Here is a 23,455-nt window from a genome sequence, read left to right as displayed (position 1 = left end):
TCAGAAAGATGCTTTCTCCTTTAACTTTTTAAGAGAATTTCTTTCTGGTCTTAACAAAATTATATAGCACTTGGGGATAAAGATACACCCCAGCAAGCCTGCACTGGAGGCCAGGATGGAGAAGACCTCCACAGCCACCATGACCTTGCCCTTGGTGCTATGGTATGCAGGAAGAAAGGTGACCCAGACACTACAGAACACCAGCATGCTGAATGTCAGCAACTTGGCTTCATTGAATGTGTCAGGGAGATTCCTGGCCAAGAAAGCCACAATGAAGCTCCCTAATGCAAGGGTGCCATGGTATCCCAAGACACAATGAAATGCAATCATTGAGCCCTTGCTACATACAATGATGATGTGGCTTTGTTCACTCTTGGCATCAATTTCAATAAACGGAGGAGAAACTCCCAGCCAAATTGCACAGAGAATGATTTGGATGAGGGTGCAGATGACAATGATGAAACTGGATGCCCTTGGAATCAGGTAGTACCTCATCCTTCTTCCAGGGGTTGTGACTTTGAAAGCCAGAAGCACAGTCACTGTTTTGGCCAACACAGTAGAAACAGCCACACTGAATACCACTCCAAATGTGATTTGCTGCAGGATGCACTTAGCTGTATTGGGATGACCAATAAAGAGCAAGGAACACAGGAAACAACAGATGAGTGAGACGAGCAAGGTGTAGCTGAGATTCCGGTTATTGGCCTTCACAAGTGGAGTGTCATGGTGCTTTATGAAGATTCCAAGAACCACAGATGTGAACGCAGTGAAGCACAAGGCCATTAAGGTCAGAGCCATCCCCAAGGGGTCTTCATAGGTCAGAAAACTCACAGTTTTGTCAATGCAATGGATTTGTTCTGCATTGGCATACTGGTCCTCTGGACACTTTACACACTGATCCACATCTGATGGAGAAAAAAAACTAAGATTAGTGAATCTTGAGCATTTTTCTTGACAAGACATTTCATTTACGAGTGTTGAAATTAGCATTGCAATATCTGCACTTGTGCTGAGGATGACATTAAAAGATAATGCTGCAAAGCAATACTTCCATTTCACAATACTCATTCATTATTTTTAATGGAATGAATCTAAACAATTACTACTTTGTCTATTAAATGTGTGTTAATGTCATCATTTGTCACATTATAAAAAAGATTTTTTAGTAGAAAGACAGGAGATAGGGAATGAGGGAGAAGAGAACAGAACAAAGGGTAAAGGAGTGGATATTTGGGCCAAGAAGACAAAGCCTTCTCTGATACAGTAGAAATAGGTATCACCTGTGGGAAAATGGCAATTTATAAAGGTAAAAGGGTTATCCCATTTTAGGATTAAGTGTTAGATTGGATTATCAGGATAATTAGGACAGTCACGAGGGATTTTTGCTAGTTTGACCTCACTTTTGATATCTGGACAATGATAGTCAATTTCAGGTGGAGGAAGTGGGTGATTAAGGCAAAAGATCTTGGTGGCTAGCTTTGGGAATGTAATTGTCTTAGGTTTTATATTGCTTTGAAGAGAAATGATGACCATGGCAACTCTTTTAAAGAAAAACATTTAATTGGGTGTCTTATATATATATATATAGTCAGAAGTTTAGTCCATTATCATCATTTTGGGATATCGTTGTATGCAGATTGACCTGCAATTGTAGAAGGGTCTTTGAATTCTGTTTTTATCCATTGGCAATAAGAAGTAAACAGACTCACTGTGTGTTTCTTGAGCATGTATGAACCCTTAAACTCTGCTGCCACAGTGAAACACTTCATCCAACACGACCATATCTTCTCCAAAAAGACCAAATATCCTAATAGATTCACTCCTCATGATGTCATGGGGGCAAATTTTATTCAAGCTACCATAGTAATCTAATGGTTTTTAGCAAGGCAAATGGAATGTGAGAGAAGGACAGAGTGTTTTAGAGATATATTTAATATGCATGGGATGACTACAGTCCTGTCAGAATCACTAATTTGTATGTGTTTACATGTAAAGTCTCAAAAGAGATGGTGAAAATGAGGTCAGTTGGGTTTATATGGGGTAAGTAGGAGGGGAAAATGAGAAAGGAAGGTTATGTAAATATAATTTTGATGTTGGAAAATGCAAACATAATGAAATAAATTAAATAAGTGTATGTCCTTAGCTGTGTCATCATCTGATAGTAAGGATGCTCTACTCCTCAGTATTGTTCATAACAAGCAGCAACATGGCAGTTCCCATGAGTGGCAAGCAGTTGAGAGACCTGCCTCCAGGCTGCGTCCCCACTCTTGGTATGAAACAATGGTCTGTATCTGCCAATTATATTTTAAATAAATGCTGATTGGCCAGTAGCCAGGCAGGAAGTATAGGTAAGACAACCAGACAGGAAGTAGAGGCAGGTCAATGTGAACAGGATAATTCTGGGAAGAAACAGTCCATTCCTCTGCAGTCCTGGCCCAGTCACAGACAGCAAGCAGGCACCTGAATATCCTCTCCATGGCCAGTAATCCCTGTTAACCTTAGAAGACTACATAGGTACAAGTGCAAACTCAGCAGTTGAAAGATCATGTACAGACACAAGCCATACTAGATGGAAGAACAGACTACTTAGGCACTGCCATGACCCACACCTGTTGGAAGAACAAATGAGTAAATGCCAGCACAAGAATACATTCAACAAGTGTAAAAGCAATATGGGGCTGATAGTGATCCTTCAACAGTAAGATCTAATACAGCTGAAACACAAGAAAACAGTCTTAATAATAACTTTAGGAAAATGGTAGTTGCTCTGAAAGAGGAAATGAAAAATTCCCTTAAGAAATCAAAAAAAAAAAAGGACAAAAAAGTATTGGAAGAAATCAATAAATCCGTTAAAGAAACAAAGAAAGCCAAGAACAAACAGTCAAATAGGCAAAGGAAACACTTCAAGACTTGAAAATTGAAATAGAAATAATAAGCAAAACATAAACTGATGGAATTTAGTAAATGAAAAATATGGCTAAGTGAACAGGAACTACTGATTCAAACATTATGGACAGAATACAAGAGACAAAAGAGACAATCATAGATGTTAAAGATACAACAGAGGAAATAAATTCATAAGTCAAAGGAAATGTTAAATCCAATCAATTCCAAGCATAATATATCCAAAATATCTGTGGCACCATGCAAAGACCAACCCTAAGGGTAATCAGGGTAGAAGGAGAAGAATCTCAGCTCAGATACATAGAAAATATATTTAACAAAATCAAAAAAAAAATCCCAACCTAAAGAAGGACATGTGTATGAAGGTACAAGAAGCTTACATAATACCAAATTGGCTAGACCAAAAAACAGTCCTCTCACCCCATAATAATCAAACACTAAGCCAACAGAATGAAAAAAGATTTTTTTCTGACTTAAATAATTTTATTTAAAAAAGGAAAATGTGGTTATGGAGATAAAGCTGAGCTGCCTCTTTATCCTACAACCATGAAGAAAGAACTTTAAGAGCTGCAGATGAATAAGGCCAATAAACATATAAAAGCAGATCTATCAGAATAACACCTGTCTTCTTAAAGGAGACCCTACAAGCTAGAAAGTCCTGGACTGATGTTTTACAGACAATAAGGGACCACAGATGCAATCTCATAATACTATGCCCAGAAAAACACTTCATAACAATAGACAAGAAAAGCAATGTATTTCAAGACAAAACCAGATTTAAACAATACCTATCCAGAAACCCAGCTCTACAGAAGTGCTATAATAAAAACTCCAACCCAGTTGGGCGGTGGTGGTGCACACATTTAATCACAGCACTCGGGAGACAGAGGCAGACAGATCTCTGTGAGTTTGAGACCAGCCTGGTCAACAAGAGCTAGTTCTAGGACAGGCTCCAAAACCACAGAGAAACCTTGTCTCGAAAAACCAAACCAAACAAACAAACAAACAAACAAACAAACAAACAAAAAACCCCTCCAACTCATGGAAGTTTGCTAAATCTATGTAAACACAGACAATAGATAACTCACAACAGCAAAACCCCAAAGAAGGGAAACTCAAACACTAAAACCACCAAGGCCAAAAAACTGCCAAGAATTAGTAATTTCTGATCATTAACATTTCATAGTATCAATGGACTCAATTTGCCAATAAAAAGAGATAGACTAACAGAATGGATATGAAACCAGGATCTATCCTTCTGTGGGTTACAAGAAACACACCTCAAACCTCATAGACAGACATTACTTCAGAGTAAAAGATTGGGAACAAAATTTCCAATCAAATGAATCTAAGATATAAGCTGGTGTAACTACCCTAATATCTAAAAAAATAAACTTCAAAGTAAAATTACTGAAAAGATATGGAGAAGAACATTTATATTCATCACAGGAAAATCCATCAAGATGAAGACTTAATTTTGAATATCTATTACCTAAATACAAGAGCGCCAACATTTTAAAAGAAACATTACTAAAGCTTAAATCACACATCAGACTCAAATGGACTTATGAGACTACTATGAAATATTTTTACCAAAACACGAAAGAACGTACTTTCTTTCAGCACCTCATGGAACTTTGTCTAAAATTGACACACACTTGGTCATAAATAAAATTTCACCAGATACAAAGATATTTGAATAACTCCTTGTATTACATGGAACCAGTATGGGTTAAAGTTAGAGTTCAGCAGCAACACAAACCAAAAAGTGTACAAACTCATGGAAATGCTCACAGCTGAACTGGGTAAAGGAAAAAATATAGAAAGAAATTAAAGACATCCTAGCATTCAATTAAATGAATCCACAACATACCCAAACTAATGGGACAGTAGGAAAGTATAAACTAAGAGGAAAGTTCATAGCATAAAGAGTTTGGGAAACCTGGTGCTGTGGTGAAGATCCTACTGCAGGGAGATGATGAACTGAGAGCTTTGGCAAGCTGGGAAACCACAACATGTTACACAGTAAAAAAAAGTTACTGTTTGCATGTGACTCCTTTTTTGATGAAGAACTTCCTAGAGTCAGAAACTCAGTGAAGATCCTGTGAGAGTTCATATAATGCAAATATGAAGATGAGCCACATTTGTATTTTGAGATGATAGGATGTTGAGATTCCCAAGCTATGAGATATATGCCATGGAAAGCTGCATACAGGGAGTAGAACTAGCAAAAGAGAGATGTGTGGATGTCCACCTTCCTAGACCAAGATGGAGCGGGGAGGACTTTGGACTTTCCACAGGGCAGGGAACCCTGACTGCCCCTCAGACTGGAGAGGGAGGGGGAGAGGAGAGGGAGGAGGGGGGAAAAGGGAGACGGGGAGGGAAATGGGAGGCGGGGAGGAGGCGGAAATCTTTTTTTTTCAATAAAAAAATTATATTTAAAAAAAACTTTAATAAATAAATAAATAAATAAATAAATAAATAAATAAATAAATAAAAAATTTTTAGGATTGAGCTCCCAATGTCCAAATGAGGAACAGAAGGAGGGAGAACATGAAAAGGGAAGTCAAGACCGCGAGGGGGGCACCCACCCACTGAGACGGTGGGGCTGATCTATTGGGAAATCACCAAAGCCAGCTGAACTGGGACTGAAAATGCATGGGATAAAACCAGACTCTGTGAATATGGTGGACAATGAGGGCTGCTGAGAAGCCAAGGACAATGGCACTGAGTTTTGATCCTACTGCATGTACTGGCTTTGTGGGAGCCTAGCCGGTTTGGATGCTCACCTTCTTAGACGTGGATGGAGGGGGAAGACCTTGGACTGCCCACAGGGCAGGGAACCCTGACTGCTTTTTGGACTGGACAGGGAGGGGGAGAGGCGTGGGGAGTGGGGGTAGGGGGAGAGAAAAGGGAGGCAGAGAGGAGGTGGAAATTTTTAATAAAAAAAATTAAAAAAGTTTGGAAAACTAAAAAAAGAATTCAGGAATAGAACTAAGTAGTTCTATTAGTTTATGGTGTCCCATCCTTGGAAGAGGAATTGATCTGGACCGGGACATTTACAGAAGCAAGAACGAGACAACAACCTGGGTCTGAGCAGAGCTGAGACAGCAAACTCCAGAGGATCAGGTACAGGGGAGCAACCACTGAGTGAGTGGGCCAGTGCTAGAGACCACTGCAGATCTGGGCACGAATCTGAGACCTTCCAGTGAGTAGACATGACCCAGAACCCCTGCAGGTCTGGATGTGAGTCTGGGACCTCTGAAGGAGTAGGCCTGAGCTAGGTTCTCTGTGGGTCCAGGCACACCCAAGTCTGGGATCTCTGAAGGGGTAGATAGAAGCCAGAGACCTTTGCAGGACCAACCCCTAGGCAGTGTCCTTTGCAGAAGCAGATCCAGACTATGAACATTTACAGGAACAGGTATGAGTTTTCAGCTTAAGTCAGAGCAAGCCTGAGACAGCAAAATCCATGGGAGAGGGGCAAACCCAATAAGCCCTAGTGACCTCCATGAACACTGAGTGACCAATGGGGTAGCTAGATCCATGGTACTGACTGTCTCACAAGGAACAAACATCTGAGCCTTGGATCCACTGGCACCTAGATTAATGACCGGAGTCACAGACAGCCCAAACCATACCATTTAGAATAAAAGGTGAGTAGACAAGGTAAGAACACATTCAACACCACAAAGAAAAATACAACACCAGTAAAATCTAGAGACACTTCAACAGCAAGACTTGATCTACCAAATAAAGATGAAGCAGAAGAAAAGGACCTAAAAATAACTTCAGGAGAATGTTTAGGAGACTCTTAAAGAGGAAATGAGATATTCCCTCAAAAAATGGAGGAAAAGAAAGACAAAAATTTAGAAGACATTAGCAAATCCCTCAAGAAAACCAAGAAACAGCAATCAAACATATGTAAGAAACTATTCAAGCCTTAAAAACTGAAATATATACAATTAAAAAAACAAAAGCCAGGGGATTCATAGAAACAAAAATCATGAGAAAATGATCAGAAACCACAAATGTAAGCATAAACAGCAGAATACAAGAAATGGAAGAGAGAATCTCAAGCTCTGAAAATTACAATAGAGGAAATAGACTCATCAGTCAAAGAAAACATTAAATCTATCTATCTATCTATCTATCTATCTATCTATCTATCTATCTATCTATCTATCTATCATCTATCTATATCTTAACCCATATTGTCCAGGAAATATGGGACACCATGAAAACACCAAACCTAAGAATAATAGGTATAGAAGAAGAAGAAGTTCAACTGAAGAGCAGAGAAAATATATTTAACAATATCATGGAAGAAAAGTTCCCCAACCTAAGAAAGATATGCCTATGAAGATGCAAAATATGTACAGAAAACCAAATAGACTGTATCAAAAAAAATCCCCTTGGCACATAATAATCAGACCACTAAACATACAGAATAAAGAAAGAATATTAAGAGTTGCAAATGAAAAGGGCCAAGAAAAATATAAAGACAGACCTTTCAAAATCACACCTGACTTCTCATGGGAGGCAATGAAAGCCAGAAGGTCATGACCAAGCATTATGCAGACATTAAGAGACCATGGCTTCCAGCCCAGACTACTATACCCAGAAAAACTTTCAATCACCATAGAAGGACAAAACAAGATATTCCATGAGAAATCTAGATATTACCAATACCTAGCCACAGAACCAGCCCTACACAAAGTGCCAGAAGAAAAACTACAACCCAAGGAAGTTGGCTACATCATAAAAAAAAAAGAAAGAAAGAAGCCAACAATTGATGATCTAACAGCCAAAAATCCCAAAGTAGGGAAAAACACACAAATTAACATCACCAATAATGAAAACTAAATTAAAGAAGATAGCAATCACTGGTCATTAATTTCCCTTAATATAAATTGACTCAACTCACATTTAAAAGGAAACAAGTTAACAGATTGGATACAAAAAAGAATCTGTCCATGTACTCTATACAACAAACACACCTCAAACTCAAAGACAGTTATCACCACAGAGTAAAGGGTTGGGGGAAAATTTCATGATATGATGAAAATGCATTTGACAAAATTCAACACCCCTTTATGAAAAAGGCCTTGGAGAGATTAGGGATACCAGGTTCATTCCTAAATATATTCAAAGCAATATACAGCAAGCCAACAGCTAACCTTAAATTAAAAGGAGAGAAACTCAAAGACATCCCACCAAAATCAGGAACAAGACAAGGCTGTCCACTTTCTCAATACCTCTTCAATATAGTGCTTGAAGTTCTAGCAATAGCAATAATACAGCATAAGGAGATCAAGGGGATTTGAATTGGAAAGGAAGAAGTCAAACTTTTGTTATTTGCAGATGATGTGATAGTGTACATAAAGGACCCCAAAAACTCTACCAAAGAACTCCTACAGCTGATAAACATCATTAGTAATGTGGCAGGATACAAGATCAACTCCAGAAAATCAGTTGCCCTCCTATACACAAAGAACAAAGAAACAGGGGAATCAGAGAAACATCACCTTTCAATATAGCCACAAATAGCATAAAGTACCTTGGAGTAACTCTAACCAAGGAAGTGAAAGAACTGTTTGACAAGAACTTTAAGTCTTTGAAGAAAGAAATTGAAGAGGATACCAGAAAATGGAAGGATCTCCCATGCTCTTGGATTGGGAGGATCAACATAGTAAAAATGGAAATTCTCCCAAAAACAATCTAAAGATTCAATGCAACCCCCATCAAAATCCCAACAAAATTCTGTACAGACCTTGAGAGTACAATAATCAACTTTATATGGAAAAACAAAAAACCCAAAATAGTCAAAACAATCCTATACAATAAAAGTACTTCCGAAGGCATTACCATCCCTGACTTCAAACTCTATTACAGAGCTACAGTAATGAAAACTGCTTGGTATTGGAACAAAAACAGAGATATTGACCAATGGAATTGAATCAAAGACCCAGATATTAATCCACAAACCTATGAACACCTGATTTTTGACAAGGAGCCAAAAGTATACAATGGAAGAAAGAAAGCATCTTTAACAAATGGTGCTGGCATAACTGAATTCAACCTATAGAAGAATGAAAATAGATCCATATCTATCACCATGCACAAAACTCAAGTCCAAATGGATTAAAGACCTCAATATTAATCTGACCACACTGAACCTGTTAGAAGAGAAAGTGGGAAGTACTCTACAACACATGGACACAGGAGACCACTTCCTATGTAGAACCCCTGTAGCACTGACAATAAGAGCAACAATGAATAAATGGGACCTCCTGAAACTGAGAATTTTCTGTAAAGCAAAGGACACTGTCATTAAGACAAAAAGCAACCTACTGATTGGGAGAACATCTTCAGCAAACCCACAATAGACAAATGTCTGATCTCCAAAATATATATAGAACTCAAGAAACTAGACTTTAAAATGCTAATTTACCCAATTAAAAAATGGGGAACTGAACTGAATAGAGAATTCTCAATAGAAGAAGTTCAAATGGCCAAAAGACACTAAGGTCATGCTCAACCTCCTTAGCAATCAGGGAAATGCAAATCAAAACAACTTTGAGATATCATCATACACCTTTCAGAATGACTAAAATCAAAAACACCAATGATATTCTTTGCTGGAGAGAATGTGGAGTAAGGGGAACACTCATCCATTGCTGGTGGGAATGCAAGCTTGTGCAACCACATTGGAAATCAGTGTGGTGGTTTCTCAGGAAACTGGGAGTCAACCTACCCCAGGACCCAGCAATTCCATTTTTGGGAATATATCCAAGAGATGCCCTACCATACTACAAAAGCATTTGTTCAACTATGTTCATAGCAGCATTATTTGTAATAGCCAGAACCTGGAAACAACCTAGATGCCCCTCAATGGAAGAATTGATAAAGAAAGCATGAAATATATACGCATTAGAGTACTACTCAGCAGTAAAAAGCAATGACATCTTGAATTTTGCATACAAATGGATGGAAATAGAAAACACTATACTGAGTGAGGTGACCCAGACCCAAAAGGATGAATATGGTATGTACTAACTCATAAGTGGATTCTAGTAATAATTAAATGACATTGAGCCTATAATTCATGATCCCAGAGAAGCTAAATAAGAAGGTGAACCCAAAGAAAAGCATACAGTTATCCTCCTGGATATTGGAAGTAGACAAGATTGCCAGGGAAAAATTGGAAGCTTGGTGGTGGTGGTGGGGTGGGTCTAAGGGGAGATGGGGAGAAGTGAGAAGGGGAGGATGGGAAGAGCTTGTGGGAATGGGATGGTTGGGATGGAGGAAGGGTGGATATGGGAGCAGGGAAGTAGATATCTTAATTAAGGGAGCTATTTTAGGATTGGCAAGAGATTTGACTTTAGATTGGTTCCCAGGTGTCCAAGGCGATGTCCCCAGCTTGTTTCTTGTGCATCTGAGGATAGGGTGCCTGAACTGGCCCTACCCATATCACTATAGAACATTCATCTGGCGATGGATGGAGAGACAGAGACCCACATTAGAGCACTGGACTGAACTCGCAAGGTCTAAATGAGGAGCAGAATGAGGGAGAACATGAGCAAGGAAGTCAGGACGTGAGGGGTGTGCCCACTCACTGAGATGGGGCTAATCTAATGGGAGCCCACCAAGGCCAGCTGGACTGGAACTGGTGGAGCATGTGATCAAACCAGACTCTCTGAACGTGGCTGACATTGAGGGCTGACTGAAAAGCCAAGGACAATGGCACTGGGTTTTGATTCTATTGTATTATTATGTAAGAGTCAGCCAAAAAGAAGCTAAACATAATGGGCCAAATAGTGATTTAATGAATACAGTATCTGTGTGATCATTTCGAGTCTGGGCAGTTGGATGAACATGCAACCTCCCCCAACAGATAGAAGATAATTTCTAGGAGTTCATTACCTCTATTTATTACATGGGTCCTGAGGATGAACTCATTAGCTGTAGTAGCAAGGGATTTAATTACTTTGCCATATTATTGGCCATTAATATGATTTAAAGACTTTTATTTTATTACATGGGGTGAAAACCATAGAGAAGCACAATATGTCTGTCATCTGTATATACCCAACACTAAACAAATAATCATTTGACTGAGAAGAGCTTGTAGGTGACAACATCATTCAGATAACTGTGACTAAGGTATTTTCATACCAATCTGTTTAAATATGATATTTGTGACATTATTAAGTGAGTTTTGTAAATAAAAATATTGAATGCAGGACTCCTCATATGTTCTATATTGTGTGTCAGTACTTATCAATATTCCCTAGAGTTTAAATCACATTGATCCTTTGAAAAGGGGGTCTCTGGATATTGCTTAAAATTTTCTGTTTTATATTTAACTGTTTTTGATTTAACTGTACAAATAATTATTCCTCTTTTCATTAACTATACAAATAACTTCTAAATGGTTCCTAACATCCACATAACAGAGTTCTGTAGTGAGAGACTGATAGAAGGACCTCACACACCAGAGTTCAGTGGATCTGATGTCCTATTCTGATCTTCATTGATTCTTCTATGTACATGGTGCCTATAATCACATTCCATTAAATCTAACTTAAGAAAGGGATATAGTCAATCTGTGCAGCAGATTTTAGACCCTTTGATCATCCCTCTGTATGTTAGAGAGCATGATAAATGTGAAGGGTTTATTTCCACAGTAAATACTCACTTGTCTCATTAGAAATTTCATTTTCTGGGCAGGGACTACAGTCAAAACAGCAGGCTGCCATTCCCTCCTGCCTGAACTTTCTGAATCCAGGACCACAATCAGCACTGCACACAGAGGGTGGCATCTGAGGAAAATTAGACACATGATGATATCAGGAGATCTGCCTATTCATTCCATAACTACTTTAACTTACCTCAATAAAATATCAATAAATTTATTTTATATACACCAAAGAGTGACCATATTTCACTTAGCATATTATAGAATGCCAATTTATGTGAATGTGTAGAAACAATTTAATATAAAATTGATAGCATCACATTGCTGGAAATTTAGGAAGAAGAATGAGTTGTTCACTCTGGATAAATAAACATGACAGAGCATGCGAAGAGGTTTTTCTACTTAATTTTTGCAATTTGACACAAAGTACATTAAAGAGTTAGAGGGAAGCATAACCAAAAGATTCTTTCATTGGATTAACCTGTCATTATAACTTCAAAACATTTTATTCATTGGTATTTGATGTAGATGTGCCCAGTCTACTGTGGGCAATGCTGTCCCCTAGGCAGGCTGTATGAGAAATCAAGTAGAAGAAGCCAGTAAACAGCGTTTTTTTCAGGATCTGTACTTTAGTTACAGTATTCAGATTCTTGCCTTGTCTTTTTTCAACTATAATCCACGAGTCAAACCAGCCCTCCCTTCTCACTTTGCTTATGGTCTGTTTAATCACAACAATAGCATAACTAGGACTAATGGAGAAATCTAAAACAGGGAAATACTCCTCAAATCTGAGATAGCACACATGAACTCCACTAAAATCACTCTGCAAAGCATTACATAGTGTAAAAAGAAAGATGAATAGGTAGAGCCTGGTGCATTTCTAGTGATGAAGTGCTGAGTTGATGTGCACTGAGCTGGAAGGTGGAATGTTTTGTGAGAATAAAGTGCTTGACAAATGCTGCAGTTACTGCAGAACCTGGATAAAAGTTAAATAACTTGAGGTTAATTGAATGATTTCTTAAAGTTTAAAATATCTTCAAATCATCAAAAACCTGGTGATAGGGTTCTTTATGCTGCTTTGGAAAGCTGCTAATACTGCAGCTTCACATTGCATGCTCTGTTTAGTGCTGAGTTTACTATTGAAACTGCAGTGTCTCCTATGCACAGGCTCTTTCATATTCTCCACAATATAATTAGGGACAAACATTCCTTTGTTTTCTGCTTCCTTGAATGAGGGTTTCACCGTGTAGTGGTGGTAGACCTCACTCCTTCTATAGACTAGGCTGACTTAGATCCCACAAGGATATGCCTCTTCTGCCTCCTGAATGCTGAAGTTAAACATGTATGCTATCAGAGGACATATTTCTTCCCTTCTTTTCTGTTTTTTTATGGTTGCAATTTCCTTTTATACTTGCTAAGATATTAAGGACTATTTTGAATGGCTGTGGAGTACATGTATGTACTAGTCCACTTTTTGCCCATGTATTTTGAAGTGTGGTCTCTATATGCATCTTTAGCTGGTTTGGACTTGTTATATAGGCCAGACTTGCCATAAAAAGACAGGGCTTTGAATGTCTCTGCTTCCCAAGAATTTAGATTAAGATAAGTACCTCAACATACAACTGACCTCACTTAGGATTTTAATGGAAATTCTTGAGTTTCTCTTCTTGTAGGACAATGTTGTCAAATGCTTTGCCACAGAAAACATTTTTAAAGTTATCAGGCTTGAAAATATTAATTAAAAGAAAAACTGATTTTGTCAAGATGTGATCTTTCTTTTGTGCTTTTTTTTTAATTTTAACTTTGAATGAATGCTGAGATTGTTATCCTCACCTTCTGCACATATTTGGATGATCCTCTAGTTCTATCCATGAGTCTATTTATCTGCCACATTTACATAACTGACCTGCATATGTTGAACCAAACTTGTATCTCTGAAATGCAGTCATCTTTACCAAAGGAGCAGATATTTCTCTTGTGTTGTTGAGATTTTGTGTTTTTTTTTGTTTCATTTTTTTTTGCAGAATAAGGTTTGATATTTATTTAGTGGATTATGGAAGGGAAAAGCACAAAAGGGAAAAGAACAGAGAGAGAGGAAGAGAGGGGGGAAGAAGTGGGTAGAAGGGAGAGACAGAAACTGCCTTTTTGGGAGAGTGATGGAAAGGCCTGTTGTTGAGATTTTTACTCTGGTTTAGTTGAGAATTTTTACATCTATGTCCATCAAAATGTTTAGTCTCTTATTTTTTATTATGTTACATTTCCTCAAATTTCTCCCACCCCATATTTATAGAAGTATTCTCTTCATGTTTGTAAGTGAGGTTTGGTTTTGGAAGTAAAAATGACTGCTGGTTTTATAGCCAATCTTGATGTTTGTGTATTTTGACTAGAGAATGGGAAGATAACAATAAATTGGTTTTGAAAATTTTTAGCTAATTAATATTGCTCTTCATATGAATTCCATAATAGTGTGAGAATGGTTGTGAATTCCAATAATTTATGTTCATCATTAAATTTTGTTCTATCTCTGTATTAGTTAGGGTTCTTAGGAGTAACAAACTTACAGAACAGAACTGTCTCTCTGTCTCTGTCTCTGGCTCTCTCCTCTACATATACACATATGCAATTTATTAGAATGTCTTGTGATCTAGATAACCCAATAATTGTTGGATATGAATGGAAAGTTTAAGAATCCAACAGCTTCTCAGTCCATGAGGCTTAATGCCCCAGCTGTTCTCCATTATACACTGGAATCCCAAAGAAATACCCTTAATGCCAGTGAAATAAGGAACTTGGGAACAAGCACACAAAGAGCAAATGTTTTCTTTTTCTATGTACTTGTATGTGATTCTAGTAAAGGGTGTATCCAAGATAAGAGGTGAATTTTCCTAAATGAAATGATCTGGATTAAAGTTGTGTCTTCCCAACTGAAAATCCAAATAAAAAACTTTCCACACTTAAAAGATCTCAACTAATAGCAGGTTCTCTATCTCTCTCTCTCTTTCTCTCTCTCTTTCAGTCCTTTACCTTTTTTTCTGTATGTCATACTTCTTTTTTTCTTTATTTTTGTTTTGTTTTTAACTACAAGGTTTATCTTTTACCCTGGCTATCCTGGAATTCAATGTGTAGACCAGGTTGTCCCCCAACTCGGAGATTGACCTGCCTGTGCCTCAAGAGTTCTGTGATTAAAGGCATACACCACCCCTCCACTTTTTAAGGTGTTTTTTCCTATTTCAAAATATGGATGGATAAGAAGTGGGTCATCCCACTTCACATTAAGCAAAAATCCCTTTCAGTTTTGCTCTGCATATTTGGGTTTCATTAAATTCTAAATACTGTCAACTTGATAAGCAAGAGGAGGCAACACAGTCTTCTTTTATGAAAGATAACTTTGTTTGGTATAGTATTGAATCTATATTTACTATACATTATTTATATTGACTCTACAGATTATTTATATTATAGATGATTATTTATATTATATGCATTATAGATTATTATTTATATTATAGATTATATTGAATCTATAGTTATGAATCTAACTTCTTCAGTTCTATCACTGATACTGTCCAATTTTCAGAGAGTTCATTAAGGAATCTACTGTAATCCAGGTGGAGAATTACTATGAAATGGATTTCTTTCCTGAAGCCTTCAACTTCTTCTCTTTGTCCTATATATTTTGAATTCAAAATAAACTATATCAGGGGAAGGTTCTCTTCTGATATAATGTGTTTGGTATTTAAATGCCTCCTTTTTATAGATAGCCACATGTCCCCCTGTATTCTGGAAAGTCACTGTTACATATTATTGGATATATTGTTGATGCTTAAGGTGTATCCTTCTCTTCTGGCAATAGGTTAAAAATTGGACCATTTAATTTTATCCTCTTGGTCTCACACATCTTTTATTTTTTCTTATTTTGTCTTCATCATAGTTTCAGATCTTTATTTTCAGCCTGGTCTTCGAGTCTTGCCGCCCTGTCGTCATCTTGAAGTATTCTGTTAGTGACACTTTTCACTGATATTTTTAAGTGATTTCATTTGTCTTTCCTTTCCATATTTTAGTTTGAATTTTTTTCATTATTTTGTACATTTGGGATGTATCTGTCACTTGCTCACATAGTTCCATATTGAATGCAAGTTTTCATGAAATCCTTGCTTTGTTCTGGAGATTGTTTGACTTTCAATGTCATCTTTGAATTCTTTGTTCAGTACTTCATTGAACACACTCTTGTCAAACCTCTGACTCTAATATTTGGAGTTATGTTGCATGGATGTCTTCATAGTTTCTTCACTTGTTTGTGTATTGAAATTTGCATATCTAGGAGTATAGCCCTGGTTTCATTGTACATAATCCTCTGGATTCCTGCAGTGGATGTTTTCACAAGGCTAAAGGGAGGCTAGCTTACAACACATGTGAAATATTATTGCTGCTCTCTGAATGGACATGTAGTTCAGTAGTTAAACCTTCAGATCAAATGCCCTTATCACTGAGAATGACTCCTCATCACTCTGAGAAAGGATATTAACTGTAGATTACATGCCTGAGCAAACAGATTTAACTTCAGATAAAGCTTGGAGCCTCTCTTCAAATTAACTCCTTTAAATTTCTAGCCACTTTGTAGTTTGGGAGTTTGAATTAGATACCTTAAAGTCACCTTCATGAGAATTCTTATCTATAACATACATAGAACCCATAGAAGAATATATTATTTATAAATTTTCAAAAACAAATTTCTTTACTACCAATACCTCCACCCAAAGAGATAAGGAAACTGGATACACACTTGTTTGTTTTAGGTGAACTATGAAAGAATTCATGGGATCAAGAAATGCTCCTCTAGTGAGAAATTTCTTTTACAGTATAAGCTTCAGGGCCAGAGAAATGACTGAGCTGTCAAGAACAATTGCTCTTCATGAACAGATGAAGATTCATTTATAGTTTACCCTGTGTGGAACCAAGTTGTTTCCAGTTTCATGGAAATCAAAAACATTTTTCTGACATGAATATGCACCACACATTCCAGTACTGCACAGAAACATGCGAAAAACACTCATACCAACAGAAAAGCAAAAGGCAGAAAGGTAAAACAAGATTGCAATTCACAATGCTTCTAAATGGGTCAAAAAAATATTATGTCAATGCATGGCTAAAGATATTGGCAATTTAGAACCTGTTGGCAAAAATACTTAAAGCAAATTATATGATAAAAATGAATGATTGGCATATGTTATTTTACTTTTCCCTTACCATTAGTCTCAGTCTTTCAGCATCTGTGTCAGACGTGCAGCCGAAAAGAGGAAAACCACTATGTAGTAATTAAAATGGGACCAACAGAATGTTTCTGAATTGCAGGAAATAATATTAAATAGTGGTAACCACCAGTTTGCTATTTATTTTAAAACCTTGAAACATGTTATGGTATGATAAAAATCACAGTATGCATGTATGAAATCCTGAAACAATTCATAAAATGTCACATCAAAAAAGTGAAAAGAAGAAACATTTTATAGGAGGCTAGAAAATGGCTCCTAAAGTGACAATCTATTTTTACTAAGTTAAATGGAAGCACAAGTGGACCCACATGACAGCGTTCCTGCTGTGTAATATAAGTCAGCACATTGGGTCAGACCTACCTGTCTACTTCCTGTGGTTCACTCTATAACGTCTTCATATAAATGGAGCTGTTGATCATGTGGAAAATATGGGCTAAACATTCCTATCTTCACCTTGAGTCCAAGACCATTTGGGAAATTCCAAATCTGGAAAATGTCATACTCTGGCTGCTGTTTTTCTTTCTGGTTCATATTCACTCTGTCCCCAACTGGATTAGTAAAGTGGGTCTTCCTAAGTAAGGAGTAGAGCTGAAAGACAGTCAGCATTCTTTAGTGAATGTTCCCTTCCTTGAAGTCAGAAAATATAATCTGATTTCATCTTCAATGCAACTTTCCTGAATGTGCCCATGTGAGAATCTCAATGAAAGCAAGTAGATAAATGGAAATATAATAACAGTCCTAAAAATTCATTTTTTTCCAGAGGAACTACCAAACATAAGCACAGACATATATGACGACACCAATTGTAAGTATTAAATATTCATAAACACATACACACAGACTCCTATTCATACATAGATACATACATAATACAGGCACATACTATATACACATACATACACCTGAAGCCAAGAAAGGATATGAACACACAGACACACAGAGACAGACTTATGCACTCAGACACAGAGAAAGAGAAACTCACAAAAACATACACAGGCCCATACACATGCTCACAAATTTGTGGATAAATATGCACAAGGATACATACACAGATATAAACAGCCATGCAGGGAGACATTGACAGAGACAAATTTATCCTCAAATGCAAAGACAGATACATATACAGAGGAGCAGAAACACATATATACATATGTACAACACATTCACCAAACTCGCACATACACAGTAACACAAATATGCATAAGTGCAAGCACAACCACAAAAACAGACAAATCGTACACATGGAAACATATAGATACATGCACTGAAAATACACATAGGGAGAGACACACGGAAACAAACCCATAGAGAAAGACATTGACAAAAGGCCAATTTATTCCCACTTATACACACAGGTAGATTGGCAGATAGATAGGAACACATATTTAACATCTAAACAGATATACCCAGAAGTACAGAGAAACACACAAACATCCACCCTTACACAAAAAGAACCATCCATTCACACACAAGTGAGTTTTCCAGAGCCCAGAGTTGGGGCAGATTCAATTTAGAACACCTGTGCAAAATATCCCCTACACTGATTACCACATATCAGACAATTAATGAACAAAAGCTCATATTTTAATCATGGAGAGGATTAATGAAGAAGACTCCATGTTTCCAGTATTGAAACTGGGGTGAAGATAGTCAAGTGCTCTGTAACAGAATCACTGATTTTCATTGGGAAATTGTGTCTCCCACTCCACAACGTTTGCATTTGAGATTTTCCAAAACTCTAAATTTAATTACTTAAGAGGAAAAAATGTTCAAAAATCTTTTCAAATTGGGAAATATATCATAACCCACTAGAATGGGATAGCTGAGACTCTAATAAAGACTGATATAGAAAACAATGAATATCATCAAATAGAAATATCACCTTCATGCAGTTAGACAGGTGTTCTTCCTGATTGTCCACTGGCTGAAGAAGATTCTCATGGAAAGCATGGGCCATACTATACACAGCATTGTATATGTCATAGCTGTCATCACTAAAAGCCATGTCGAATGTCTGTGATTCCAATGAGCTGTTGGATGAGCAGTTCCTCAGTGTCTTACACATAGAAGCCGAGATTCCACAGTTAAAATTCATCCATTACAGCCCTGCCAGGTATTCATCTGAGTATTTGAGAGGGTTCTTTGACTGGAAAAAATTTCTAAAACCAGAAATCTCAGCATGGTGGTGTGCAAATGCTAGAGTCCCATGGAACAATTCAGGCAAGAAGTCACTCATACTTGTAGTGACATCGAACTGTGAGGTGGTGACCCATATTTTCTGTATACCTTGAGATGTCCATATTCTAAAGTTGAAATATAGAGTACTATCTGTTTCACCATAAATGATAATAACATTTGAGGATGACATCAAGATTTGGTTGTAATACTCTTTAGCTCTTCTTATGAACAAACGAATGTTGAGCGGAATTATGTTAACAAAGGCAAAGCAGAGTATATTTTTTTCCATCTCTGTTCTCAAATATGAGAGAATTTGGATACCCTGATCATTGTCTGAGATGGTCAGTCCAACCCAATTCCAGCTGAAGTGAAGTATGAGGGAGACCATGGCCAGAGGTAGAGATGTGTCCTCAGGGGCCATTTGATACAGAAAAGGAAATTGTTCATGATCACTCAGAGAAGGATGGAAGGGTCCATAGGTAAGCTGAAAAAACTAGAAAACGGAACAGCATGTGGTAGCACGCACTCCTAAGGACTTGTTATACCCTCTTTTCTGCCAAGAGTTCTAAATCACACCCTTGACTGTTATCCCTCACCTCTATTTCAAAAAGGTAAATACAGAAGTCCCCTGAATAGTACCCATGTACTAAACAGTTTGAGATAAGTGTAGGCCAGTCTCCTCCTCACACCTTTCCTTAGCCCCTGAGAGTGGCACCAATGGAGACAAGATTTCTTGCCAACCCATGACCACACAAAATCTCACCTGATAAGGATAGAGGCTTTGCATGGCTGTTTCATCCATAGAAGATACTACCCAGCTTGGTCCTGAAAGCATAGCTATACATGTGGCCCAGTTTTTACAGTGATAATTAGGAAACACACCAGTAGTATCTTTAATACGTATACTGTAATAATATTTGATGCAAGTGCGAAATTGTGGCATAGTCTTACACCCACTTGGCAAAATTTCAAATAGTAAAGTCATATTTGGTAAAAGATCAGGGTTCCTGTTGACTTCATCCACGGAAAAAATTAAGGCCAATACAAACTGATAGTTTTCATTTCGTTTTCTGTAAAATGATACTGTGATTAATAGGACAAATACCTACAGAAAATCATGTGCAATAAATACAAGGAGTATTGAATGGTATTCCCAACCACACTCAATGTTTGAAATGAATCTTTTGTGTTGTGATGTTCAGATGATATAAGAAGCTGGAAGCTTGAAAAAGCTTTAATATTTCACGAGAGTGCATCTCCAATGAAAAAAGTTGCGCCATCGTCATCTTTCATAGAGAACCTTGTCATCCTCTGGTTTTTGAGTGCTTGCTCAAAAGGTAAAGATAAGGACACAGGCTTTGACCAGAGTGAACCTGGTCATGATTTAATTTAAAATGATTGAACAATAAAAATGCACATGATGTGTGAACCATAGAATTTACTGTATTTTCTGTGAAATTAACTGAATTGGCTAAGGCAGTCAAAATGTCTGATGAGATAAAGTAGTATGGGTAATATTTGGCTCTTCTGCTTACAATTATTTATAATCAGTGGGTAATATACTTAACATATCCCATCCTATCCATTTTCATCTTTTTCTTTTTCTTTCTTGTTTATCTTTTTCAGTCATAAAATCTTTTTTAAGATATATTTTTAAATGTATTCAAATACCAGAGTTGTATTTTGTAAAGATGTATGTCTGTATGCATCTGTGTGTATGGACAGTATTAATGCACATTTAGGCCATAAATAATGAATGGATTCCATGGTTTTGAATGATCCTTTGTTGTAGACTAGACTCTCCTCAAAGGTATGGGGCTATACCTGCTCCAGGTCCTGAGTGATGAAATTAAGGGCATGTACTTCTTCCCCAATATTATTCACCTATTTTATGTTTACACCAGTATGCCATATATTCACTCTGGGTGTATCTGATCAACATAAACTTTCTTCTGGAAAATATCTTTCCAGATATCTTTCCAATTGTATAAGAAGCGGCAGTCCGTTCCCGACTGCCCAGCTGCTGGCTAGCTTAACCTGAAATTATTACACAGAAACTGTATTCATTTAAGCATTGCCTGACCCGTTAGTTCTAACCTCTTATTGGCTAGTTCTTATGTGTTGATTCAACCCATTTCTAATAATCTGTATCACCACTTGACTGTGGCTTAACTGCATGAGTCTAACCATCATCCTTCTGGGAGAGAAAAGGCATGGCGTCTTCCACACTGCCTTCTTCCCAGCATTCTGTTCTTTCTACTCTACCCACCTAATTTTTTGCCCTATCAAAAGGCCAAGGCAGTCTTTTTTATTTAACCAATGAAAGTAACACATCAACAGAAGACCCTCCTATACCATCCAATTACAATAACAATGACATCCTACTGGGATTTGTATGTTCCAGTATTACATGTTTGCAAAACAGAAGACCTTAGTTGTGAAGTGTATGTTAAATATTTATGGAGTTTCATGTAATAACAATGGGTAAGTAGTCAGTTGGAAGAGAATGATACCAATCTGTGTTTCTCTATATGGGAAGAATAATTGCTGTTTCTTCCTAACTCATTGTATATAATCTAACTATTAAATATGAAACATACATTATAATTTTGAATAATTCATTCAAGTTAAATACAATCACTTTACCACTTAGAAATTGTACCACTGTGTTGTTTTATGTATGAAAATAGGTATTTATCTATATTTTTATGAAATAAAAAATTTAGAATATTCTTTATTACCACACAGAAAATATAACATTGAAAATTTCAGTACAGGAATCTGAGATTAGAACTTGGGAAACTCAAACACTAAATCTTTTAATCTAAGTATTAAGGAACATCTATGATTTGAGACAATAAAGTGACCTAGCGGATGAAAGTTCTGTGTTTGAAACCAGCTCTTAACAATTGATAAAATAAAAATATGTATATTTCAAAAGTTGGTAAAACAGGCAGAAATAATTAATAAAGTGACTTACAGAAAAACAAGAAGGGTCAATGTGATATGAGGGTAAGAGAATAAACAACTTAGACATGGAAAGAAAAGACACATGCCTCTTAAATAACAGCAGAGGTGAACCAGGTAGGTACCTCCTCTATCCCTGTTATCAGGTAGTGCAAATTCTCAATGGCACAACTGTCACTAAAGCAAGTGACAGCAGAAGTGAGCAGTCACCATTATTAGTGTCAGCTTCATTTTTCAAAGACTGCAAACCTATCATTTACGTTCTATACATTCCTTCTTTACGCTAATGTTTCAGTGAAGAAATGGTCTTTGAAATTAAAGACCAGTGGTTGTGCATGTATATATGTGAACTATCAAGAACAGGAACTCACAGAAAGTTCAGAGAGGACTCACTTCCTACTTCCTGTCTTGATGCATCTTTAAAAGTTTTAGTGTGACCACATGCAGAGCTTCTGAGAGAGTAACTGAAAATCTTTGTGAAAGCTCTCCACAGCTAGAAGTACCACAAATGTTAGTTGTCCTAGCATTGGGCATAGGACACACACATTGATGGAATGTCCATCAGGAGACTCCATTGCCATTTACTTATACCCAGTTAGGATGACATAAATTGAAATAGAATGGGAATTCCTTTGATGAGGCATCACCTGCTACTGTGCTGTGGAAACTGTGAAGAGGCAGGCTATATGTGATGGAAAAAGTATAGAGTCCTTCTTCACACAGCACCCAGTCTGGTAATTTGGAGGGTGTCTGGGAGAAAAATAGAACATTCTCTGGAAATTTAAACATAGAAAAATAATATGTAGTCTCTAAAAGAATGTGGTGTTTTTTATTTGGGTGCAGGTTGGGAGAAGAGGGCAGAAGATTCAAGGCATTGTTCAGATGTTCATCCTCTTGGCCCTCATGGAATATCCGTGATGATATTTACATAGAAAATACAAAGGCACTTACTGCTCATGCAAACGGCCTTCCAAATATTCCATAGCATCTATTCTATTTATTGGGAAAATATAGAAGGTGTAATATCTCAATATGTTGTCATAATTCTCTTTATTCTGCTGCACTCTCCAAAAACACCTGGGATGAATGAAACTAGGCTCCTGAGGTAAAATATTCAGGAACAAGAAGAACAAAACCAAAGTAAGCATGTTTGTCTGCTCTAAGCCTGGGCAGTTGAATTATGAATTTCCATGTAGATCAGCTCATCCAGTAGGCACCTGGTTATCATCACCTGCTTTTATTTCTGTGGCCATATGAGAAGCAACTTATGCATTCACGAATCCTTTCTGTTTGTGTGAGTGCTGATTTTAATTATTCAAAAGACTCAGAGAGAAAACCAGACCTCTGTGCCTCATTTCTAATACTACACAAGTCTTATCACTCCTCCTCCAAGCTAATCATTATTAATGAGAAGCCGAGTATTAGATTTCTAAAC

At 37.2% G+C, this 23,455-nt stretch overlaps 1 pseudogene; it reads right to left on the bottom strand.

Annotated features, from left to right (window-relative positions):
- On the bottom strand, positions 1-23,168 carry LOC126494474 (vomeronasal type-2 receptor 116-like; annotated as a pseudogene).
- Positions 23,169-23,455: the final 287 nt, after the last annotated feature.

This window comes from Alexandromys fortis, unplaced genomic scaffold (assembly GCF_014885135.2).
Source record: "Alexandromys fortis isolate MF-2015 unplaced genomic scaffold, M_Fortis_MF-2015_v1.1 scaffold_350, whole genome shotgun sequence".
Taxonomy (NCBI): domain Eukaryota; kingdom Metazoa; phylum Chordata; class Mammalia; order Rodentia; family Cricetidae; genus Alexandromys; species Alexandromys fortis.
Note: the sequence above shows the minus strand (reverse complement) of the source record. Positions and strands in the feature narration are given on the sequence as shown.